General features: G+C 42.0%; 1 long non-coding RNA gene across 1 annotated transcript in view; it reads right to left on the bottom strand.

The window, feature by feature from the left end:
* LOC135364380 (uncharacterized) overlaps window positions 1-8,488 on the bottom strand; it is a 37,561-nt gene extending 29,073 nt beyond the window's left edge. Inside the window, exon 1 of the long non-coding RNA XR_010411307.1 lies at window positions 7,929-8,488. This is a non-coding gene — a long non-coding RNA (uncharacterized LOC135364380). The remainder of the gene's footprint in view (window positions 1-7,928) is intronic.
* Window positions 8,489-8,648: the final 160 nt, after the last annotated feature.

The following is an 8,648-nucleotide window of genomic DNA, read 5'->3' as shown; positions in this document are numbered from 1 at the left end:
TTTATTTTTAATGATTATTTGAGATTTTCTAAATAAACTATATCTCATCTAAAAATGGGATGGTCTTATTTCTTTGTTTCCGATCTGTATGCCTTTTACTTCCTTTTTTTTTTCACCTTATTGCACTGGCTACAAGTTCCAGTATTATACTGAGTAAGAGTGCTGAGAGGTCATCCTTGCCCTGTTCCCAATTTTAAGGGGAAAGCATTCAGTATTTCACCATTAAGTATAATGTTGACTGTAGGCTTTTTGTAGATGCTTTTTATCAAGTTCAGGAAGTTCTCCTCTGTTCCTACTTTTCTGAGAGTCTTTAACATGAATAGATGTTGAATTTTGTCAAATGTTTTTCCTGTATCTATTGATATGATTGTGTGATTTTTCTTCTTGAAACTGTTAATATGGCAGAATCCATTGATTGGTTTTTAAATACTGAACCAGCGTTGTATCCCTGGAATAAACCCCACTTGGTCATGGTGAATAATTCTTTTTATATATTGCTAGATTCTATTTGCTAATACTTTGTTAAGGATGTTTATGTCTGTATTAATGAGAGATACTGGTCACAGTTTTCTTTTTTTATATTGTCTTTGTCTGGTTTTGTTATCAGGATAAAACTGGCTTCATAAAATGAATTGAAAAGTGTTCTCCTATTTTCTGGAGAAGACTGTAGAATTGGCTTTAATTCTTTACCCATTTGGTAGAATTCTTCAGTGAAACTATCTGAGCCTGGATTTCTCTTTTGGAAGCTTTAAAATTATAAATTCATTTGCCTTAATAGTTATAGGGATATTCAAATTATCTATTTCACATTGAATGAGTTGAGGTAATTTGTGTTTCTTGAGGAAGTGGTCTAAGTTGTTGAATTTATGTGTATAGAGTCTGTGATATTGTCCTATGATCCTTTTATATGCAAGGTTGGAAGTGATATCACCTGTTTCATTCCTGATATTGGTAATTTGTATCTTCTCCCTTTTCTCTTTGTCAGTCTTGCTGGAAGCATGTCAGTTTTAATGATCTTCTTAAGAATCCATTTTTGGGGGCACCTGGGTGGCTCAGTCAGTTAAGCGTCTGCCTTCGGCTCAGGTCATGATCCCAGGGGCCTGAGATCGAGACCTGTGTCTGGTTCCCTGCTTAGCAGGGGAGTCTGCTTCTCCCTCTGCCCCCCCGCCCCCCCGGCTGATGCTCTCTCTCTCTCCCAAATAAATAAATAAAATCTTTTTTAAAAATCCATTTTTGTTTCATTGATTTTCTTTGTTTTTCTGTTTTCAATTTCTATTCTTATCTTTATTATTTCTTTCATTCTGCTTGCTTTGGGTTGATTTTGCTCTTTTTCTTCCACATTCTTGAAGTGGGAACTTAGATCATTCTTTTCCTCTTATCCAATGTGTACATTTAGTGCTAAAAATTTCTCTTCTAGCACTGTTTTAGTAGTGTCCCACAGACTTTGATATGTTGTTTTTATTTCATTCATTTCAACCTTATTTTTTATTTCCCTTAAGACTTCATCTTTCACCTATAGATTATTGAGAAGTGTGTTGATTAGGGGTACATGGGTGGCTCAGTCAGTTAAGTGACCGACTCTTGGTTTTGGCTCAGGTCATGATCTCAGGGTGGTGAGATCTAGCCCTGCATCAGGCTCTTGTGCTGGGGTGGGGGGGTCTGCTTGAAATACTTTTCCCCCTGCCTTGTCCCTCCCCCTCTGCTTCTCCTTCCATTCACGCTCTTTCTCTTTAAAATAATAAATAAATAAATAAAAAATTTTTAAAAAATGTGTTGTTTAGGGCACCTGGGTGGCTCAGTCGGTTAAGCGACTGCCTTCGGCTCAGGTCATGATCCTGGAGTCCCGGGATCGAGTCCCACATCGGGCTCCCTGCTCAGTGAGAGTCTGCTTCTCCCTCTGACCCTCCCCCTTCTCATATTCTCTTGCTCTCTCATTCTCTCTATCAAATAAATAAATAAAAAATCTTAAAAAAAAAAAAAGAAGAAAGAAAAAATGTGTTGTTTAGTTTCTAGTTGTTTTTCCTATCATCTTTCTGTTATTGACTTCTAGTTTGATTTCATTGTTGTTGGAGAAAACATTGTAGGATTTCAAATTTTTTAAAAATTTTAAAGATCCATTTTATGGCCCAGGGTAAGGTATACCTTGGTTTATGTTCCATGGCACTTTTTTTTTAATTTGAAGTTCTAACTGGCTTTATTAAACAAATGAGCATCATCCCATCTAGAACGTAGAGGGGAGATCCCCTGTTCCATGTCACTTTTAAAAGAATATATATGCTGCTGTTATGGAATGGAATGTTTTTATTTATTTAAAAAAATTTTTTTAAGTAGGTTCACACCCAATGTGAGGCTTGAACTCATGACCCTGAGATCAAGAGTCACATGTTCCACCGAGTGAGCCAGCCAGGTGCCCCTGGATGGAATGTTTCTAAAATGTGGATTAGAGGGGCGCCTGGGTGGCTCAGTCAGTTAAGTGGCTGCCTTTGGCTCAGGTCATGATCCCAGGGTCCTGGGATAGAGTCCTGCATCAGGCTCCTTGCTCAGCAGAGAGCCTGCTTCTCCCTCTCTGCCTGCCTGCTGCTCCCCCAGCTTATGCTCTCTCTCTCTCTCTGTGTCAAATAAATAAATAAAATCTTTAAAAAAATAAAAATAAAAAATAAAATGTTGATTAGATCCTGTTGGTTGACAATGTTAAATTCTTCTATATTCTTGCTGATTTTCTGTCTAGTAGTTCTATCCATTGTTGCAAGAGAAGTGTTGAAAGCACAAACTCTGATAGATTTGTCTATTTCTATTTTCAGGTCTAGCGGCTTTTGCTTCACTTGTTTTGAAGATCATTTTTGGTGTATATACATTTGGGATTGCTGTGTCTTCTTGGAGAATTGACATTTTTAGCATTATATAATATTCTCCTCTCTGGTAATTTTCTTTACTCCAAAGTCTATTTTATCTGATATTAATATAGCCTGCTTTCCTTTGATTAATGTTTGCATATCTTTTTGCATCCTTTTACTTGCACATTGCCTATATCATATTTGAAGTGAGCTTCTCATAGACAGCATATACTAGGCCGTGTTTTTAAATCCACTCTGCCAACCTCTGACTCTTAATTGATATTCTTAGACCATTTACTTTTAATGTAGTTATTGCTATGTCTAGGATTAAGTCTGTTTTATGTTTTGTTTTCTGTTTGTTCTCTTTTTTTTTGTTGGTGGTGGTTCTTTGTTTCGGTTTTATTTTGTTTGGATTTTCAGACTATTTTCTCTCTCTTGTTTAGATTAGGTAATTTCTATTGTTCTATCTTCCAGTTCAGTCATTGTTTTCCCCTGTCACTTCCATTCTGTTGTTGAGCACATCCACTGAGATATTTATTTCAGTTATTACATTTTTCTGTTCTAAAATTTCTATTTGGGTCTTCTTTTATTTTTATTATTTTGTTGTTGTTGTTAAGTCTATTTTCTCACCTGTTTCAAGCTTGTGTGCAGCTGCTTGCTGAAAAATGTTTATCATTGTTGGCTTTAAGTCTTTGTCAGATAATTCTAACAACCCTGTCATCTTGGTGTTGGCATCTATTTGATAGTCTTTTCATTCACTTTCGAGATCTCACAGTTCTTGGTAAGTTGAGTGATTTTTCAACTGAAACTAGACATCTTTATATTATGTTATGAGACTCTGGATTTTATTTTTTTTTTAAAGATTTTATTTATTTATTTGAGACAGAGAGAATGAGAGAGACATAGAGCACATGAGAGGGGGGAGGGTCAGAGGGAGAAGCAGGCTCCCCACTGAGCAGGGAGCCCGATGCGGGACTCGATCCCGGGACTCCAGGATCATGACCTGAGCCGAAGGCAGTCGCTTAACCAACTGAGCCACCCAGGCGCCCGAGACTCTGGATTTTATTTAAACCTTCCATTTAATTTAATTGACTTTTTTTTTACATCATTGCAGCAGGGGAGTGTGGAAGTAGAAGTCCAGGTTCCTCACTTAGTTTCCATTAACACCGAGGGGTGGAGGGTAGGTGTTCCAACTCCCTACATGGTCTCCACCGACACTGTAGGGGGGCATCCTCATTAATGCTGAGTGATGGTGAAAGTCCTCACTCTCCACTAGCCTCCTCCAACACTACCCCAGCAGGGAGAGGAAGGGTTGCCTCATTACTGCTGGGTTGGAGTGGATGTCCAGACCTTGTCATGGTCCCCTCTTACACAGCAGGGTTAGGGGAACTCATCAACCAGAAGGGATGAGAGTTCCAATTCCTTAATTGGCCTGCCCCACGCTAGCATGGGTGTTCGGACACCTGGTTAAAGACTTGCAAGCTGTACAGACTAGGCTCCTCATTCAGCTTTGCTGGCATGGATGCAAGTGGGGCCACATTTTTTGTCTGTTGTTTGGAGTAGAGCAGATATTGTCTAAAGTTCTCTGTTTGCTAAAGTAAGCAACCTTTTTTGTTGTTGTTTTTTCTTTTCTATTTATTTCTTCCTTTTCTGTCTGTACTCAATGGCATTCCTGGCTACCAGCTTCCTCAGCTCCAAGTCTGGGACATAGGAATTAAAAAGAAAACCCACGGAACTCACTACCATGTCATTCCTCAGGTCCCAATGTCCCAACTGGTCTGCCTCTTCTGTCTCTCAGTCTTATTATTTTTTAAAATATATCCTGTTCAGGGATTTCAGTGGTAAGAGAGAAGAATAGGGAAAAGTATGTCTACTCCACCTTCCCAGAAGTGGAAGCTCTGCCTAACACTTTTCTTTTTTTAATTTAAAGCCAGTAAATTTTTATTTAAGGAATTTTACATGATCCACTGCTAATCACCACAGTTCTTCTAAAGTCAGAATCATAATCTTCAAAATAGCCCTTTTAAAAAGAACTTCTGTTCAATCCACAGTTGTCACTGTCAGTTCAGGGTTCTTTTAGTTGGGCTCCTTTGATCTCCACTTGGATATGGACATACTTCAAAAATTCCCCACCTGTAATCTTTGGGATCCAATTTCTTTACTTTAGGGCCACGTTCTAGCACTTTTTAAAAGTGCACATCTGACCATGTATGTCACTGGTTAAAATCCTTCAGTGGCTTCCCATCACTAAGGATAAGGACCAAAACCCTTTGCATGTGTCCATTGAATAATTCTGCATGACCTGGCCCCCTACCAGTGGTAAATATTTAATAAACAAGTTGGGGAGTGGAAAACCCTGATATGCAGTGTTTGCCAATTCCCATGGTGTAAATACTACTATTATGGCCAATTTCAAGTTACCAACATGACTGCTAAATACAGAAATGAGAAGAGATGCAAACAATTGACTCTTGCACAATCATTGCACTCATTTATATCATTCTTTCTTTATACTCCAGTCATTCCAGACATCTTTATGGATGCATTGTGCATTTTCCAGCTTTGAGTCCCTTCTGCACACTGTTCCCTCTACCTGGAATGCCACCTTCTTCCATATCACTCAGTGTGTGTGTGATAGAGCCAGCTTACATCAGGTTACAAGAGCAATTTTCAGGAATTTTGCAATCTGGCTGTTCACACTACAGATCAGAGCTTTCTTGTCTTGTTTTTTTAGAGCTGGTTTTTAAACATTTACCAGCATCCCTCTGCATCTGCTTTTTTTTTTTTTTAAAGATTTTATTTATTTATTTATTTGAGACAGAGAGAGACAGAGAGCACATGAGAGGGGGGAGGGTCAGAGGGAGAAGCAGGCTCCCTGCCGAGCAGGGAGCCCGATGCGGGACTTGATCCGGGGACTCGATCCAGGGACTCCAGGATCATGACCTGAGCCGAAGGCAGTTGCTTAACCAACTGAGCCACCCAGGCGCCCCGCATCTGCTGCTTTTTGTCTGGCTCATCCTTCAATCGCAAACCATTTCTTCTAAGAAGACTTCCCCACTACCAGCAACCCCCGCAACAGACCTGCTTTCTGTTTGAAAGTACCCCAAACTTCCCCTTTCCTAAAATTCATTGGAATTATCAATAACTGACTTGCCTCTCTGCTACTATACCATAAGAGCAACGATGAAAGGGGCCTTTTGTAAATACTTGAAATATCAGATGCCTTTTTATTTAGATTAGCATGGTGTAGTTGACAGACAGCAGGTTCTGTAGATATTTTAGAAACTGTTGAATGAATAGATGGATGAAAGGAATGGAACTAAATTAAAATTATAACTGTTGCATTGTAAATAGTGAAACTGTGAAGACAGACAGGAATCTGTATGAAATCTATGAAAAGTTTTCTTAGGTTTATGCAGTAGAGTCTAGGGTACAGAATGTCATGGCCAATCACCACAGCAAGGCAAATCTCCAAAGGAGAGATCAGTACATGAGGTTTTCATAGCTTAATGCAACTGCCCCTAAGATCATACATCTCCCTACTGTAGCTCTATATAAAGCAAACAACTTGCAAATTGTTGCCGCTTCCTCTCTTATAGCCCTACAATCCCTTCTTCACAAAGCTTAAAAACTTTTAAGATTTTGTCAGTTAGTCCCTTCCCCTAATTTAAACCCTCTAGTACTTTCCCATAACATCTGCAAATCCCTACCTGCTCTGATCTGGCCTCTGCCTGTCTGTCTGATATCTCTTACCACACTCTCCTTGCTCAATAAGCTTCAAATTTATTCAACACATACTGAGCCCTGCAATGTACCAGGCACTGCATTGTTACCAATAAACAAAACAACAAAAACTCCCCTCTTGGTGAGGACACACACACACACACACACAAATAAATCTAATAAATAAGTAAATGAAAAACCTGTTAGAAAATATGCATACCATTTTTCAAAAAGGAAGAAAATACATTAAATGCCTGGGTAACAGATCATGCAGGATCTTTTAGGCCCTTGTGAAGGACTTCAGCTGCAATGTCACTACTCATAGAGGCCTTGCCTAATCCCCTAATTCTCCCCTCAATTTCATGACCTCGTTTTGTCTTTTTTTTTCTTTTTGGTTTTATTTGAGAGAGAGAGACAGAGATAATGAGAGACAGCACGAGCAGGAAGGAGAGGGAGAAGCAGGCTCTCCGCCCAGCAGGTGGCCCAACACAGGACTCCATCCCAGGACCCCAGGATCATGACCTGAGCCCAAGGCAGACACTTAATCAACTGGGCCACCCAGGTGCCCCTCGTTTTGTCTTAATAGCATTTACTCATACCTGAGGGTGTTTTTTCCCCCAATGTATTTGCTTGTGTATTATTTCCCTACAAGGAATTTAACTCCTTCATCACCACGTCTCTCCTATTTATAACAGGACCTTGTACATAATGAATTTCTTTAATGAAGGATAAATATGCCCTTAATACCTTAATTTACCATGGGTTTTTAATATCCTGTAAGGGCATTTGGGAACACAATAAATTAGATGATAGAAATTCTCAACATGGAATTATTACTCTAACAAAACTTGGGCTAAGAAAAACTGTGTAGGGTTCCTATAATGTTTTAAGGTCTCACACAATTTTTCTGTTTCCAAGTCTGGTTAAAGCTATGGTGGTGTTTTCATGGATTTGTTGTTCCTGGTTATGACCAAGATAAGGAAACAATTCGCAGTTCTTCCGGTTTGGCAATGGAGTCAATACGCTCCAATTTTCTTTTAAGAGAAAATACGAGATTTCAAATAAGCCAATACAAGATTCAAGAGTGATCTAGTCGAGTCATTTCTCTGCAAGGCTAGAGATTCACAAGGGGGGCCGGATCTAGAAATGGGAGGGTGACAAAGTACAGATGCTTTGGCTAGGAAGGAACGACCAGTAAGAATCAAGGGCCAAATGCCTCACACCAATTTAAGACGTACAGCGACTGCAGATGTGACTACAAAGCAAGGAGCGAAAAGAGGACGGAAATTAGGGAGAAAGGACCCCATTGTCTGATGACCAACTGAGGAACAGGAAATGTGTGCTCAAGTATGTGAAGTTGAAGCCGTGTACCTTAACCAAAGGGCATTCTAGCACGGACTGGTATTTCGGGCGGGCTGGAGATGGCATCTCCCCGGCTCCCAGTTCTCCTCCGCTTATTTCAGGTGGGCAGGTTAAGGCAGGAGTGGAAAATGCCTACACAGTTGGGCCCCGGAGAGGACACTGGGGGAGCTCCCGTCTCCCCGTCGAATCCTGAGCATTTCGCGAATCGGAATCAGGACCCAAACGGTGCCCGGACCCGGCTCTCCCAGGGAGGCTGCACGTCGGGCCTGGCTCAGAAGCGGGTCGGGACCCGCGAAATTGTGGGGTCTCCGGTTTCGGCAGCAGGAGGCGGGGCGCCCGCCCTCGCCGCTTCCCCGGGGAAATGCAGCGTTAGACCCGCCGGCACTGGAGCTGTGCGTCGGCGGCGGCGGCGGCGGCGGGGGGAGGCGGGGCGGGGCCGGGGCGGCAGGTCGCGGCCGAGGCGGAGGAAGCAGCCGCCGCCCCAGCTGAAGGAGCGTGGACGGGGGCTTCCCGCGGGAGCAGGCGAGGGGGAGTCTTTCGAGCATTTCCACCCGGCTCGATCACGTCGGCTCGGCCCCGCCCGGCCCCGCCCGGCCCCGCCCCGGCCACCGCCTCTTCCACAGCCGACGCGGGGGCCGGAAGGGGGAAGGAGGGACCTGTACCAGCGCCTTTAAGAGGCGTGGCCACGCGCTCCGCCCCCGCCTGCCCTTCCCGCGCCAGCAAGGGGCG

This window comes from Mirounga angustirostris, unplaced genomic scaffold (genome assembly GCF_029215605.1).
Source record: "Mirounga angustirostris isolate CCGP_5_RB_7025 unplaced genomic scaffold, mMirAng1.0.hap1 SCAF_5, whole genome shotgun sequence".
Lineage (NCBI taxonomy): Eukaryota > Metazoa > Chordata > Mammalia > Carnivora > Phocidae > Mirounga > Mirounga angustirostris.
This window is presented reverse-complemented; position numbering and strand designations above follow the sequence as displayed.